Source organism: Felis catus, chromosome B4, assembly GCF_018350175.1.
Source record: "Felis catus isolate Fca126 chromosome B4, F.catus_Fca126_mat1.0, whole genome shotgun sequence".
Taxonomy (NCBI): domain Eukaryota; kingdom Metazoa; phylum Chordata; class Mammalia; order Carnivora; family Felidae; genus Felis; species Felis catus.
In genome coordinates, this window is record NC_058374.1 from 133,067,989 (window position 1) to 133,083,762 (window position 15,774).

General features: G+C 56.2%; 1 non-coding gene across 1 annotated transcript; it reads left to right on the top strand.

Annotated features, from left to right (window-relative positions):
• The first annotated feature begins 14,209 nt into the window (after positions 1-14,209).
• Positions 14,210-14,294, top strand: TRNAG-UCC. Its single transcript has one exon. It is a non-coding gene; the product is annotated as a tRNA-Gly (tRNA).
• The last annotated feature ends 1,480 nt before the right edge of the window (positions 14,295-15,774 follow it).

A 15,774-nucleotide genomic window follows, 5' to 3' on the forward strand; every position in this document is an offset into this window, starting at 1 on the left:
GAGCAGCTGCGAGCCCCTCGCCCATCAGTGGGGAGGGAGGATGGTGCTGGGCACGTTGGGAGCACAATGCACCCCCACCCCCCACCCCGCGAGGGGCTGGAGTTTCTGGCGCTGCCCTGAGAAGTGCCCAGAGGATTCAGGGGTTGGGGGACAGCAGGGGAGCCTGGGGGTGCCCACGTGGCTGATTTATGAGGCCGGATTAAGAAGACGGATGGCCTGTCCCTTAGCCAAGAAATAAGTTGCTCTGCCAACCTCTGAAGGGCACAACCGTGGAGGAGGAGAACGTGCAGCCCGAGGTTCACGGCAGTAAGGAGGAGTGATGGGTTGAAGCAGCTGAGTATCAGGCAAGCTACCTTGGCTGTGAAATCTGTTAAGGCCGGAAGCCAGCTCTGGCAGGAAGCGCCGGGCCTGCTTTCTTGGACGCGGAGAACTGGCCTGGGTGTGGGAGGCACACGTGGGAGACGCGCTCGGCCCTGGGGAGGCTAATCGGATTCAGCCCGAGACCATTTCTCTGAAGTCATAATTGGCAGTGCGATTGCCCTGCTCTCTCTGGGCCACCTCATCCCCATCAGGGCAGGGAGGGTTCCAGCCGGGGCATCAGGGGGCTGCCGGGGCCAGGAGCAGCCGGGAGGGGGGTGCCCAGAGAGGGACACTGGTCTGCTGGAGGTGAGCCGCAGTGCAGCTCGGGCCTGGTTCTCCCCTGGGGGCAGCGGTTTGTTCTCCTGACGTCCGGGGGGGTGGGGGGCGGCGGGCAGGCACCACAGCAGGTGCACAGCAGGGCGGGCCTTCCAACAACCTGCCCACCAAGCAGGTTGGTTCCAGAGCCCAGCTGTTTAGGGTCCCTGGCAGTTTAGGAGACTGACCTGCGGGGTCGGGGGAAGCACTGGGAAGGCCGACCTCGCCACCCGGCCACGTTCCTGAAAGCACGTCCAGAGATCTCACCCCAGCGCCCCGGGGGAGCACGCTGCACCTTGGAACTTTCCTGAACTAATCACCAGGCTTCACAGGAACTCGGATCCCTGGGCGGCAGATGCCGTCCCCACGCGGGGTCACTCGCTGAGTAACTGGACGGCGTGTGCCAAGGAGAGCTTCCTCGCTGGAGGAAGCAGCCCGTGACTCAGGCTCTGACTCAGTGCCCAGCCCGAGCGGGCACAGGCTGTGCCCGCTCGGGGGCGCCAGGGAGGAGGTGCGGGGACTTGGGGAGCGCGGCCCGCAGGGCCCTCCTCCCACCGGCCAGCCTCCGGCATGGCCTCCTGAGCCTTTGCTGTTTCACTTGGTTTTCATGAAGCCCCGGGAAGCAGGGACTGGTTCTCCCCATTTTGCCACGAGAAGGCCGAGTGTTCGGGGAGCTAAAGTTACGTAAAACACTTGGTCCATGTTAGCCCTTCGTGGGTGTTCTTATATGCCGCCTGCCTTCTGAGCACCGGCATGGGCTGTTTCCCTGGGTCCTGCTCAGGCCACTGGGCTGAAAAACACAAATGTCCTCATGCAAATGTCCTTCTCCGGGGAAGGTCTTTTTTACGGGCCCCTGGCGCAACTCGCTTTGACCGCAGTCTCCCCGGACAGTCTGATCTGGCCTCCTGGACGCGGTCTGGGGTGTCCTGCCCACCTCCAGGCCCCTCCCAGACCAGCAGCTGGTGCCTGCGTCCCTCCCCTCGCTGGCCTCCCCTCCTCTTCCTGGCCTTCTGCTTCAGAACAACCTTGCTGTTGTCTTCACAACTTTCTTGCTGGCTGAGAGCGGCTTTTGGAACGCGAACCATTCATTTGTGGGATGTTTTATTCACCCGTGAAAATTTGCGTTCAACAACAGGGAACAGGGAGTAAGACAGAACTGCAAGTGTGAAGTCCGCCCCCAGAGCAGGTCCCCCACAGGAGCAGCGGCCGGTCTCAGCCCCGGGCTCCTGGGGCAAGCTCGGGCTCCCCAGAGTCCTGCGCGGATCTGGGGTTAAAGCACCCAGCTGCAGAGGGGATGGGCACGCTAAGCGGCCCCGCACCCGGTGGATTTGTATTCAGGCAAGGCTCTGGGAGGAAGTAATAAAAAATGGGAGGCGGGGGGAGCCTGACACGTCCAAACAAGATTTCTCATTAGTTTGAAAGATGGTCTAGGACCTAGGTCTATAATCAAAAGGATGGATTGTGTCCTGATTAAGTTGTCTGGAACTTGGAAATAGCTCACAGCTTCTGTCCTGACCTTCACAGAGGTCCCCAAAGACACGAGGCTGGAGTCCAAAGTGACTCTGTCCAGTGTGAGGTGGCGTTAAGATCCCTCATTAGCCAGGGCGCCTGGGGGGCTCAGTCGGTTAAGCGTCCGACTTCGGCCCAGGTCATGATCTCACAGTTCGTGAGTTCGAGCCCCGTGTCGGGCTCTGTGCTGACGGCTCAGAGCTTGGAGCTCTGCTTCGGATTCTGTCTCCCTCTCTCTTTCTCTCTGTCCCTCCCCCACTCACGCTCTGTCTCTCTCTCCTTCAAAAATAAACATTAGGAAAAAAAAAAGTCCCTTCATTAGCCTCACCCAGCCAATTCCAGGCCCCTGGCCTTCCCAGCCCCTGGAAAGGACCGGAAGGACGGGAAGGTGCCAGGTGGAGGGGCCAGGGTGCCTTAGGGCCTGTGGCCAGTGTTGGGCCTGGCTTCTCCCTGGGCCTCAGGGTCCCCGCTGGGGGACAGCGATCATCATCCTGCCCGTGGAGTGGCCCTGAGGATTCTCTGTGAGATCAGGCCGCTGCTCTCAGCGGACCCCCCCCCCCCCCACTTCCTCTCTTGCCACCATTGGTGAGAGAGGCCGGCTGCCTGCTGAGCAGCTGAGTCCAGGATGCCTGCTTCCTGCAGGTGGGGGCATGGATGCCATCACCCCAGCCAGGCCAGGTGCCCAGTGCTCAGACAGGCCCTGCAGCTTTAATTGGAGCCGAGAGCATCTCTACCTGGATCCTGGGGAGTCGGACCACATTGAACGAGGAGTCATTTCTCAGCCCAGATGCGTCTTCCTCCTGGAGAAAGGTCTTGAAGTGCCTAATAAACAGTTCAAAAGCAGCTCAGTGTGGCTTTGTCAGTGACACCAGCTACATAAAAATGATAAGGGCCATTTATCTTCTGTCTTTAGAACCTGAAAGCAAGATTCTGAGGACTGAGGCTATATGTTAATAGAATTCCTGTTACCTGGAGCTCACTGGCAGCACCCTACCTTCCAGAAGCAAGGCCTCTGGGGACAGCCTGGAGCCATCATTAGCCGATGCTCCACAAGCTCTTCAATCAGTGACCAGGTTTAATAGCTGTGAGGGCCTCTCCCTCCCCAGGGCCCTCTGAGTGTAATAGCCTGCCTTGTTGCCTGCCTGCCGTCCCCAGGCCTCGTGCCCTTGACTTTTGTTATTGTTCCACCTGTAGGATGAAGCCCACTTCTGTTCTGGGACCTGCCCAGGCCTCTAGTTCTCTGTGCTCAGGCCCTGAGCCAAAGGGAAGTGAGTTTCAAGCCCTGAGGACTTGGCTTCCTGTCTCCTGAATGCCTTCGGTGTCCTTCCTCCCTGACATCGGCTGCCCTCTGCCCACTCTCCCAGCCTTCTCTCTGCTCCCCGTCTCGAAAATTCATACTAGCTACGGTACCTCACACACTCATGTTCCTCCTTCCACTTTTGCTAATGCCGATCCCTCGGCCTGGGTACCCTCCCCTCCCCAACTCCCTGGGCTTTGCTGGATGAGCGCATCCTGGTTTTACAAGACGTGTCTGTAGCATTTCCTCCTCCAGGAAGCCCTCTTGAAGCTGCAGGACGCTGCCTGCTCTCAGCACACTATGTTTTCTCATTGCTTGTTTTGGATCTGTCCCCCGTGTCCCATCGCCCCAGGAAGCCAGCTGTACCCAAATACCAGCCCATGAGGCTCCCTGACCCTGTCACTCCCGGGGCGCCTTCTCCAGAACAGACACTGACTTCCGTCCAGATGGAGCCTCCAAACTAGCATGAGAGGTCCATCCTGTACCAGCTGGGACCCTGGGGGATGGTGGGCAGTCTGGAGGGCTCCAGGGACCTGTTCTGCGGCCTCCCCACTTGGAGACCAGCTGTCTCGAGGGAAGGAGGGGGCAGCCCTGGGCTCTCTGCTCCAGGGAAAGGGGACTGAACCCACCTTGGCTAACAGCCCTTCCTCCCAGATTCCCCCTTGGTTATGGCTGCTCTCAGAGGTACCTTCTTACCCCCTGGAGAGGACCACTTGTCTCTGAGGGTCGCTGTCCCCCAGCAAACCCACCTGAGAGTCACGTCATCTTGGTTCTAGTCACATGTTCTTATCAGGGGCCTGGGAGAGGACCCAGGGGCACCAGCATGCGGGTCCATCTGGAACCCCCTTGGGCAAGTAGCTCCCAGAGCCTCAGAGCCCGTGAAGGGTGAAGACAAGGACCCAGATGGAGTCCCTGAGCACAAGGGTCACATATGTGCCTTGAATGGAAGTCCTGCTTCTACTTGTCGTGGCGATGGGCGGGGACGGGGTTGGGAAATAGCCCACTGGGGGAAAACTTTTTTATTTTCCAACTGATACAAGCCGCAGCCGCAATGTGTCCCTCCAAGGCGCACTGTTCCCTGTTCCCACAATGCAGAGCTTCAGAAGGGTAATAAACCACACCCATTCCCTAGCGAGGCCAGTCTGTCTGTCGTCTCTTCGTCATTACCCCGTGGCCTCAAGCTCCCAGCAGAGGACTGCGGTGCAGCCGCAGAGGTGATCTCAGGAGTCAGGGCGCGGCCAGCCCAGCAGCCCTTGGGGGACCCCAGAGTGACACGGTGGGGTGCAGCCTGGTCCTTGCTTGGGTTCCTTCCATTTCTCAGAAGTGCTGCTGGTGCAACCCCAAACCTCCCCCCTGCCAAGACTCGGAGGGATCCAGGATGCACACCTAGTTCAGGGAGTTGGGCTGGGGCTTCGACGTGACTTGGTACAAGTGGAGGGAACATGGGATTTGAGTCAGCAACATCGGTGTTGGAAGCCGCCGCAGTGGACTCAGTCAGGACCCAACGTGAGACGTGACCCTGTCATTTCTTGGCAAATGATGGACCCTCTCGGCCTCAGTGTCCTGACTGCAAAGGGACAATGGGCTTAGTGCACCCTCACAGGGTCTGGGTGAGGCCCCTGTAAGGGCATCAGTCAGCATTTGCTGGGTGAGCAGAAGGGGACAGCCGGGTCTCTGTCCCAGGAGCCCATAGCCAGATGAGGGAAGCATCATCGTCACTGTGTTGGATCGCAAGGAGCAAACCTCTCTTGACCCAGTTTATTTTATTTTACTATTTTTTAATTTTTTTAATGTTTATTTATTATTGAGAGACAGAGAGACACAGAGTGTGAGCTGGGGAGGGGCAGAGAGAGGGGGAGACACAGAATCCGAAGCAGGCTCCGGGCTCCGAGCTGTCGGCACGGAGCCCGACGCGGGGCTCGAACCCACAAACCGTGAGATCATGTCCCGAGCCGAAGTCGGTCGCCCAACCGACTGAGCCACCAGGCGCCCCTCTTGACCCAGTTTAAATACAGTGAGCTTGTTGTCAGGATGAGGGGGATATCCCGGGACTTAACTGCCAGGAGACAGGGCATCTCTCCCGGCCTCTCTCTGGGATATTTGCCCTCTGCCCCTCTCTGCGTGCCAGCCCCATGCCCAGGTGACAGGCAGTGCTGGGCCTGCTTTCCCATGACGTAGCCTCGTGGGTAGCTTTCATTCTCAGCCGTACCCCCCAACCCCCAGAACCAGAACCATCTGCCAGACGTCTCATTGTCCCCAGATTCCCAGGACAGGAGTCCCATTAGCCCTGGTCTGATTGGGGTGGACAGGGCCTGGTCTTCTGGAACGTAGCGGGGGGACTCTTTTTACCACCAGGGGCAGAACAAGATGTCTTTGGAAGGTGTGTAGGTGCATCTCCAGTAGAGACAAAGAGACCTGCATCGTTGGCTGTGGGAGCCCACGAGGGGCAGAGGCCTTGTGTGTGTGTGTGTGTGTGTGTGTGTGTCCTAGGGGATCTCACAGAAGAGGAGGATTTAACCCAAGGTCACAAGCTTCCAGGGGCTGGACTAGGCCTTCTGTAGATCCCTACCTTCAGTACAAGGTCCAACTGGAGGAGATCATGAATGAATGAGTGAATGAACTACCATCAAAATATGGGTGGGTTTGGGGCATCTGGGTGGCTCAGTTGGTTGAGCATTTGACTCTTGATTTTGGTTCAGGTCATGATCCAAAGGGATCATGGGATCGAGCCCCACATTGGGCTCCTTGTGGAGCATGGAGCCTGCTTAAGATTCTCTCTCTCCCTCTGCCCCTCCCGGGCTCTCTCTCTCTACAAAAATAAATAAATAAAATAATAATAATAAAAAAAAAACAACACGGGTGGGCTTGGTGGTGAGGCTTATATCAGAGCTCACAGGAAGGGTCCGTGGACAGGCCAGGCAGGGCCAAGGGGACCACCCAGCAGGCCGTGGGCTGACCCCACAGGGAGCAGAGAGCCCGGATGAACTTTGACCTAACAATTCACCTCTAGGACTTCATGCCAAGGAATTACTTGCACAAATACACAAAGCTATTTACTACAGCATGGAAGCAACCTAAATTTCCATCATAATGGGATTGAAACACTGCACACCATGGGGCCCCCCCCACAGTGGAATCCAGGCTCCATTAGAGAGGATAAAGTGGGTCTGTGCGCCTGGTGTGCAGAGGGCTGCCAGATGCATTGGGAAATGACACACAGCTTGTGTAAGGAAAATCAGGGACGGGCGGGCGGTGTGACCTCACACCGGGATGAAGAGGGTGGAGGGATAGAGGCTGCGAAGCCGGGAAGCGATTCTTACTCACTGTAAACCCTTTTGCTTTCCTCTTTTTTATGTCTGTTTCTGTTAGAAAGCAGTTATTAAACATGGAATATAACAACAGACAAAACTTGTGTGGTGACTTTCTGGCAGGAAGGGAGCGTGTTATTGCCCTTGAACCTAGAGGTGGGTGACCTTGGTCTAGACTGGGTCTGACCTTGGTCTAGACTGGGTCTGACCCTGGCTGACTCCAGGGTAGGGGTTGGAGAGGGAGAGGGATGGGGGAGGGTGTGGGAGGGTTGGTCCCCACAGGTGGATCCAGGAGGGAACAGGGAGTGACAGCAGGCTCAGGGCAGGGGCTGAGGGAGGCAGGAACCCCGGCGGTCTGGCTGGGCCCCGGGCACGCAGATCAGCGCCGCAGCAGAAATAATTGCGTGAACGCGAGCAGTCCGAATGGAATCCTGTAAAGATCACCACTGCTGTGATGGGCGGCCGCCCATCGTGTGTCTTGGGCGGTACTAGGCCATTTTCACATCTGATCTCCCTGACTCCTCTGAAGACGGCGGGTCATGAGCGCTGTGAGGACGCCCACTGTCCAGACGAGGAAGCTGGGGCCCGAGGGAGTGGGGCATGGGGTCTAGGGGACACAACGGGCAGCCGCAGAAGAGGGGACTTGGAATGCGGGACTGTCTGGTCCCAGGCTGTGCAAGTTTTCAGAGATGCTGAGGGCCCCAGACACGCAGCGGACACCAGGGCGAGCAGGCGCAGGCAGGGTCTTGTCTCAGGTCACCCCTGGGGGCTGGAGCCAGCTGCTGCGCAGACCTTGGCTGGTCCTGGTTCTGGCCCTGTAACTAGGTGGCCCGGAGCATGCTGAAACTCGACGCTGGCTCTGGTCGGTGATGGGGATGGTGACTCCTTGCCAAGGCCTGCTTGGTGGGATCTGTGTCTGGGCACCTGAGCCCTAGGGGAATGTCCTGACGGCGTGTGGCCTGGGAGGTGGTGACTTTGCAGAAAAGATTCGCCGTTTCCTCTGAAGGTGTCTTTTCCAAGCCGAGGCTAGGGGCACTGTGATCTTGACTGCTAGGTGCCCTTGAGGAAGGAGAGGTCCAAAGGAAGCAAGGGAGGGGCCTGGGGAGAAGGCCTGGGAGTTCTCTCCCTATGAAACTCTAACCTCCGCCCCACCCTGGGCCACTGGGTGGCTGTGGACATTGGCCTTTGTGTCCAACAGACACAATTGCGGGGAGGGGCTTGGGAACCGCATGCCTGAGCTGGGCATTTGCTGGGGAATGGGGTCAGAGCATGAGCTGGCAGGACTAGGTTTATTTAGAAGAATTTGGTGAATTTGTGATTTTTAATAAAAGTAACTGCAAAGCGGAAAAAACATGAGTACCTCCTGTTCTCACGGTTACCTGCACCACAGTTACCGGCACAAACGCCCAGGACCATCTCCCCCGCTCTCCCTGCCCATGGCCACCCCCGCCGCCCTGAGATGCTTGGCCATAGTTAAGCAGAAATACGTAGGATTAATTTATTTTTGTTACATGGGCTTGGTTGGATTTACCACATTCAACTAACATTTCTTAAGTACCTACTGTGTTTTCGTACAGCCTAAAACCCTGCCGGAGGTATTACACACGTCACTTCTTGTAATCCAAATAAGAAGCTTGTGAGGTCATTATCCCCATTTTACAGATGAGGCCATTGAGGCTCAGAGAGCCTGGGAGACTCACACGGCCCGGCTGGGAGGATGGACACACATTTGGGCCTCGCTCCTGGTGCCACCTCTCAAGTTCCTCCCGAGGTTTTGAGCACCTTCTCTCTTGTGAGTCCTGGGAGCTGACCCAGATGTCGCCACAGCCTGGGAAGTCCTGTGGCTGGGACCCTGCCCCCCCACCACCCCCAGCCTCTCTGTGCTCCCTCCCCTCTCCCCTAACACGCAGGGCCCATCTAGCCCCCCGAGCATCCAGCTCTGGGATGGAAGAAAGCGGTTCAGACCCTGAGCCTGGGACTTCCTAGTGAGGTGAACCCCCAGCCTCAGCCTCCTCGTCTCTCAAATGAAGATAAGAAGAACCAATCATTGGGGGACATACTGGCCCTAAAGCGCCGAGGGCCGTGAAGTCCTTGTCGCTGTTATGAGTGATACGTGGGGAGTGGGGAGCCGAGCAATCTGCAAGCCGAGGCTCCCAGACACAGGCAGATCGACATGACAGCGGCCCCCCACCCCTCGGCCACCATCCAGTCTTCCCCTCTTGTCCTCCCTCAACCTCTCAGGGGCCAAGCCCGAAGGCTCTCTCTGTCCGCTTGCCTGCCTCCTATGCCACCTTCCCTGCTGTGACTTTAAGAAGCAGTGCCCATCCCCCCAGCCCAGGGGCCTCCTAGCCCAGGATTTTGAAGACATGAGTGTGAATGATGGTACTGGGCCGGCCTGGCTGTCCGCGGGGGCAGGGGCTCCCTCTGGGGTCTCCGGATCCAGAATCAGTCCGGGCAGCTTCTGGAATGGACACCCTTGTTCCACAGTCAGCCCGTAGTCTACACACACCAGATCCTGTCCTCGAAGCCGGCGGGAGGAGAGCAGGGAGCAGAAGGAGGAGACCCGGCCGTGCGGCTCCGCAGCCCGGCCACACGCACTCTGGCAGCGAGGAAGGCCGGGATGCTGTGGTGGACGTTTGTCATTCACTTGGGCCACCCGAACCCAGTCCTGAGCTCCTGAGTCTCAGTGGGGCAGGAGGGGGGGAGACCCCTTTCTCCTCTCTCCGGCGGCAATAGTCTTTGCCGCAGAAGCGGCCGTGGTGCGACCGCCGGGTCTCAGGATCACTGAGCGCGAGCTCCACATTGGACCAGCCCAGTGGCACCACGCAGATGGTGTGGGCGGTGCTTCTGGAAGCTCCAGCCCTCCTAACCAGGTCCTTTCAACAAGACGGTTTTTTGCTGACAGTGCAGACCCAGCTTCTGTGCTTATAGCCAAGAGCCCCGATTGGTAGTCGTACTGGTGTTGGCTCGTCCCTGTGCACGGTCCCTACTGACCCTTGTCCCAACCCGACGTGGAGCCTCGTACCTTTCAGTCCTTGACAAATACTTGGACTTGTTTGTTTGGTTTTCTTTTAGTTTGTTTCTTAAATGTTGATTTATTTTTGAGAGAGAGACAGAGCATGGGCGGGGGAGGGGCAGAGAGAGAGGGAGACACAGAATCAGAAGAAGGCTCCAGGCTCTGAGCTGTCAGCCCAGAGCCCGACGCAGGACTCGAAATCACAAACCCTGAGATCATGACCTGAGCTAAAGTTGGACACTTAACTGACTGAGCCACCCAGGTGCCCCTGTTTGGTTTTCTTTTAAATGTTTATTTTTGAGATGAGACAGAGAGAGAGAAAGAGAGAGAGAGAGAGAGAGAGAGAGAGAGAGAGAGAAAATGCATGAGTGGGGGAGGAGCAGAGAGTAAGGGAGACAGTATCTGAAGCAGGCTCCCCACCATCAGTGCAGAGCCCTACTCGGGACTTGAACTCACAAACCATGCGATCGTGACCTGAGCCCAAGTCTGCTGCTCAATCGACTAAGCCACCCAGGCACCCCGTTGCTTGTTTTTTTTAACAAACACTTATCGGGCACCTACCAAGGACCACAGAACCCTTCTACACACCGGGTCCCAGGCACACGTCACATTTCCGAAGCATTGCCACACCCCTGCTAACCGCCTTCGCCATGCATTCAGTGGCATCCTACTGAGATCTGTGGGTTGATGTCATCCCCGTTGGGTAGAGGGCAAGGGAGAGCCCGTATCCCCAGAATAGAAAGGGTGTTTCTAAAGGCAAATGATCTGGAGCAGTGTATACCCTCAGAAAACCAGAACTTTCTCAAGTCTGCACTTTTAGGAAGGTGTGGCTCCTGGGACAAGGAGGTAGGAAGGAGGAAAGAGCTTCCTAGTGCACACACACACACACACACACACAATCTTTGCTTTTTGAGGTATTTAATATATACGGTAAGGAAAGTGAAGTACAAAGTATACAAGTCTTAAACACACAGCTTGATTCGTTTTTTTATGTTTGTTTTTGAGAGAGAGAGAGAAAGACAGAGCCCGCGTGGGGGAGGGGCAGAGAGACAGGGAGACACAGAATCCGAAGCAGGCTCCAGGCTCTGAGCTGTCAGCACAGAGCCCGGTGCGGACTCGAACCCGTGAACCGGGAGATCACGACTGGAACCAAAGTCAGACGCTCAACCAGCTGAGCCTCCCAGGCGCCCCATGATTTCTTTTTACATATGTGCACACCGCACACCCACGTAATCGTCACCTACATCAAGACGTGAAACGGCACCCCACAAGGGCCACTCATGCACTTCCCAGTCAATCCCAGCTGCCCCCGTGCAGGGAACCACTATTCTGAATTCTATCACAATATACTAGTTTTGCCCATTCTTGAAGCTTATATAAAAGGAATCCAACAATGTGGTCTTTGTGTCTGACCTCTTTCACTCAACCTAATGTCTGTTGTGTGTCATTTATTGGTTCCTACTGTATTGTATTTTTAAATCCAAGATAGTGAACGTATAGTATAATAATGGCTTCAGGAGTAGAATTTAGTGATTCATCACTTACATATAATACCCAGTGCTCATCCCAACAAGTGACCTCCTCAATACCCCTCACCCATTTAGCCCATTCCCCTACCGCTGCCCCTCTAGGAACCCTCAGTTTATTCTCTGCATTTAAGCGTCTCGTATGGTTTGCCTCCCTCTCTCTTATTACCTTATTTTGTTGCTTCCTCTTAACCTCTGGGGTGTATTCCATTGTCCAGGTAGAGCACAGTCTACCCTTTCTCCTATTGGTGGACATTAGACCATTTCTTCTGTCTTTCACAGATACAGTTGCCACGAACCTTCTTGCACTTGTCCTTTGGTAGATGTACGGACTCTTTCCTCTCAGGTATATATGCCGAGGGGGGATTGCTGGGTCATTGGGTAGGCACGTGACAGTAACCAGGGGTGTGCTGGTAAATGTTTCACCACCAGCTCTTTGGGGAGGAAAAAAATCGTGATTTGTAGTGTTGGCCAGTTCCCATGGTGCAAATCATTTGGTGGGGGGTTTCAAGCTACGGACGTGAAGTCATTACACCCAGAATTAGAAAGAGACGCAGGTCGCCAGATCTCGGGGTCCACGTGAATTGGCTCAGGAATGCCACTGGGCCTCTTTTCCTTAGTAACTTGTTCAACTAGAACAGGGCCTATGATGCAAAGACTAGGATGTGTCGTGCCACCCGGTCCGTGCAGCGCATGTCACACGTTATACTTCCATTAGTTGCCAGCTGTCACCCCTGACCAGTCTTTGGGTAGAAGGGTAAGTGTCCACATCTTACCTGAACATTAAAAAGGGAACGTCCTGAGGCCAGCGTGGCCATGACAGTTAAGATCCTCAAGGTGAAGGGTGGTGAAGAGCTGGCCCCCACCCCAGAAGTGTCCTTCTGATGCCAACCTTGGAGGATCTAGGTCTTACCGCTATTATTACTTTTTTTTAATGGTTATTTAGTTTTGAGAGAGAGAGGGCATGAGTGGAAAAGGGCACAGAGAGAGAGAGGGAGACACAGAATCTGAATCAGGCTCCAGGCTCTGAGCTGGCAGCCCAGAGCCTGACGCAGGGCTTGAACTCGCGAACCTTGAGATCATGACGTGAGCCGAAGTCGGACGCTTAACCGACTGAGCCACCCAGGCACCCCGAGGTCCTACCATTATTAAAGAAAGTAGCAAATTCTTAATAGAAACCAAGGCTCAGAGAGCGGGGCCAAGTTGAATGCCACCTCTAAAGCTGGGTGTTTGGAAAGAAGATATCAAATGTCAGAGGAATGAGTCTCTAATGGTGGCATTTCAGTCTCCCCTGCAGGCTGGTCGGGGAGAGAATGGCTCTACACCCCTCAAATGACCCGAAGCTCTCCTGGAAGGCTGGGCCCCACCAGCCAGGCCTTTCTGCTTCATGTGAAAGCCTCCCAATCCCCCCACTGTGCATCGTGGATGGTATTTTATGGACAATAAAGAGCCAGCCCTCATCAGCTGGAGTGCGTGGAGCCTTTCCAGCCCAGGCACGCCGAGGCTGTTAACCGACACACTGCGCCGAGGGCCCGAGGCCACCACTGAGGACACATCTGTTCCCAAGAAGCACTCTGTGACAGCCTTTTGTCTCCTCGCCCGTCCTCTCTGCTCGCGATGGTGGTGCGGCGGGGGGAGGGCTTGATGGAGTGTTCCCGTTCCTTCCCAGCCGCCGCCCCGAACTTCACCTCCTTCCCCATTCCCCTGTGGCTGGCCATCAGGTGCTGACGTGTCCCTTGACTCTCCCCCATTCCAGACATTTCCTGGCTCCCCGCTGCCTGCCAGAGAAAGTCCCAGCTTCTGCGTATGTCTTCTCAAAGGCTCTCGCAGATGGTGGACGTGCCTGCTTTCCAGATCATCTCCTGTCACTCACCACCCGGCCCTTCCCTGCAGGCGCTCTGCTCATCGATGCGTGCCCTGTGCGCTCCATCGAGTGCGCTGGCCCCACGTGTCACCTGGTGGAGCTTTGCCCGGAGGACTCGGCTCCAACGACGTCTCTTCCGTGAAGCCTTCCGGGACTTGCGTGTCGTCTCCCTGTCTCTGGCAGAATTAGTCGCTCCACCCCAGCATGACACAGCTGCCTCCAGAACCGTCCGCCGTGGGGTCATGAGGAGGACCTGTCTCCAGTCACAGACAGGTCACCTTCCTTTTGGTGTCCTCCATGCGGAGCCTTGAGCCTGGCCCTTGGCGGAAGCACTGACGTCCCCGGTTTATTACATTCAGTGAAGAAACATCGCTGTGCTTGGAATGACCGTCAATACGGCCCTACCTGAAAGTGGTCCGGGGGTGGGGAGCACATGGTGGGATGCCACTCAGCGTCTTGTCTCCGAGGAGGGGTCCCCAGGCTCTCCCGTGGTGGCAGCAGTAAAAGGAGCCTGAGTCTGAGCTTTGCCTGTACCCCGAAGCTGGACTTCTAGAATGGCCTCATTTTTCTTTCTCCGTCCCACCTCCTCCAGTGGGGTGGCAGAGGGGCTGTGTGAAGAGTGACGAGGGAGCGTGGGACAGGCGGAGGGCAGAGTGGAGCTAACAGCACGGCCCCACCCCCAATGCGGAATAAGTGTGATATTCCTCGAACACTGCCGGCTACCCAAGAACAAAGGAAAGGGGTTAAAGTGCTTGCCAGGGTGATGTGGGAAACCCAAGCAAATGAAAAATTAAATTCCCTCGCTGCCTCTAGCCCATTGCCAAGTCCTTGAAACCAGCAGAGTGACCTCCTTCTAGGAGCTTAGCTGCCTCCATGATGACACTTTGCTGGGGGCCAAAGGGAATCCTGGCTTAACATTATCCGGACACCCCAGGATCCCATAAGTCTACTTTTTTTTTTTTTTTTTTATAACCATAAGTCTACTTTAACAGATAAAAATTCCTTTGGAGGGGCGCCTGGGTGGCTCAGTTGGTTGAGCGCCCGACTTCCGCTAGGGTTGTGATTTTGCAGGTCGTGGGTTCGAGCCCCGCGTCGGGCTCTCTGCTGTCAGCACAGGGCCTGCTTCGGATCTTCTGTCCCCCTCTGTCTCTGCCCCTCCCCTGTTTGTGCTCTCTCTTTTTCTCTCTCAAAAATAAATAAGAGATTTCCTTCTGTCCCGCGGCCCTCGCGGTCATTCTGATCTCTTATAAAAAGACCAGAAGGAGATAGCCTTGGTGGTTCACAGCGGGGAGACTGGGATTGGGGTAGGTTTTGTTCCCTTCCTCTGTCTCAAAGTGGTTGTTTTTGCCAGGAGAGTCTGTCACTACCCTCATCTTAACTGAGCCCCGGCTAGAAGCTGGCGAACGCATACAGGAGGGGGGTGAAATCAAAAAGCGAACTTTAGCCTCAACGACGAGTAAGTTCTGCTTTCAGCATTTGGGACCAGGGTGTCATGGGAGCCAGGAGGAGGCCGGGGTTCTGGGGGGTTTGAGTCCTGCTCCCCGACTCGGGAGCGTGGCCTCGGCCGTCCCTCGGCTTCTCGGAGACCCGGCCTCTCACGGGTGACACGGGGCGATCATGCTTATTTCCAGATGTCGCTGGAGGACCAGATGAAGTAATGTGTGGGAAAAACACCGTCCCAACTGGAAAACTAGCGTGTCGCCACTAGTCGCTGAAGGTCTTCTACCCTTTCAACGCGCGCGAGACAGCCATACAATAGCATATCATCCAGCGTCAGGAAGAAGGAAATTGTGACACCTGCTAGGACACGGGTGAACCCTGAGGACGCTCTGCTCAGCGGAATAAGCCTTGCGGGAAAAGACCAATGTTGCACAGTTCCACTTCTCTGAGGTCCCCGGAGTAATCAAAGTCACGGACACAGAAAGTAGAATGGTGGTCGCAGGGGGCCAGGGGAGGCGGGTGGGGAGTTCGAGTTGAAGGAGCAGAGTTTCAGTTTGGGCAGACGGGAAATCTCCGCAGACGGACGGTGGGGATGGTCGCGCAACAAGAGTGAGGCAGGGAAACTGAAGGGACCCCGCGAAAGACTGCTTGTTTCGCTGCCTCTCCTCCTGCCGGCACCCGCATCCGCACCCACGCCTTACGCGTGGCTTGCGGAACCGCGTGTGTGTCCTCCTCGTGAAGGCCGAGGATTTAATGAGCTCTTTGGAGTGTTCCAGCACAGTAGACAATACCTAAGGAGTGACCGGGCGGGCTCGTCACGAACGTTTTCCAAGAGGCCCGACTCACCCAGACCCCTGACTCCCTCCAGGGCATCAGTGACTTACGGAAAACCCCGTCTTTGCTCCCGGGTGCCCGAGAAGACACGTGCACAAGACCACCGTCCTGAACCAAACCCCCAGGCCCCCAGCAAAGACGAGACCCCCTCTCCTCTCCTTTCTGAGTCTCCCGGACACTCCGTCTGCATCTGTACTCTCTCTGCGTCTTCAATCTCTGCTCGCACTTCCTTTCGCCTTGCACTTGATTTCTCTCCTGTGCGACGCCAAGGACCCTTTCGGCTGCTCCCGCGGGACCCCCTCTGG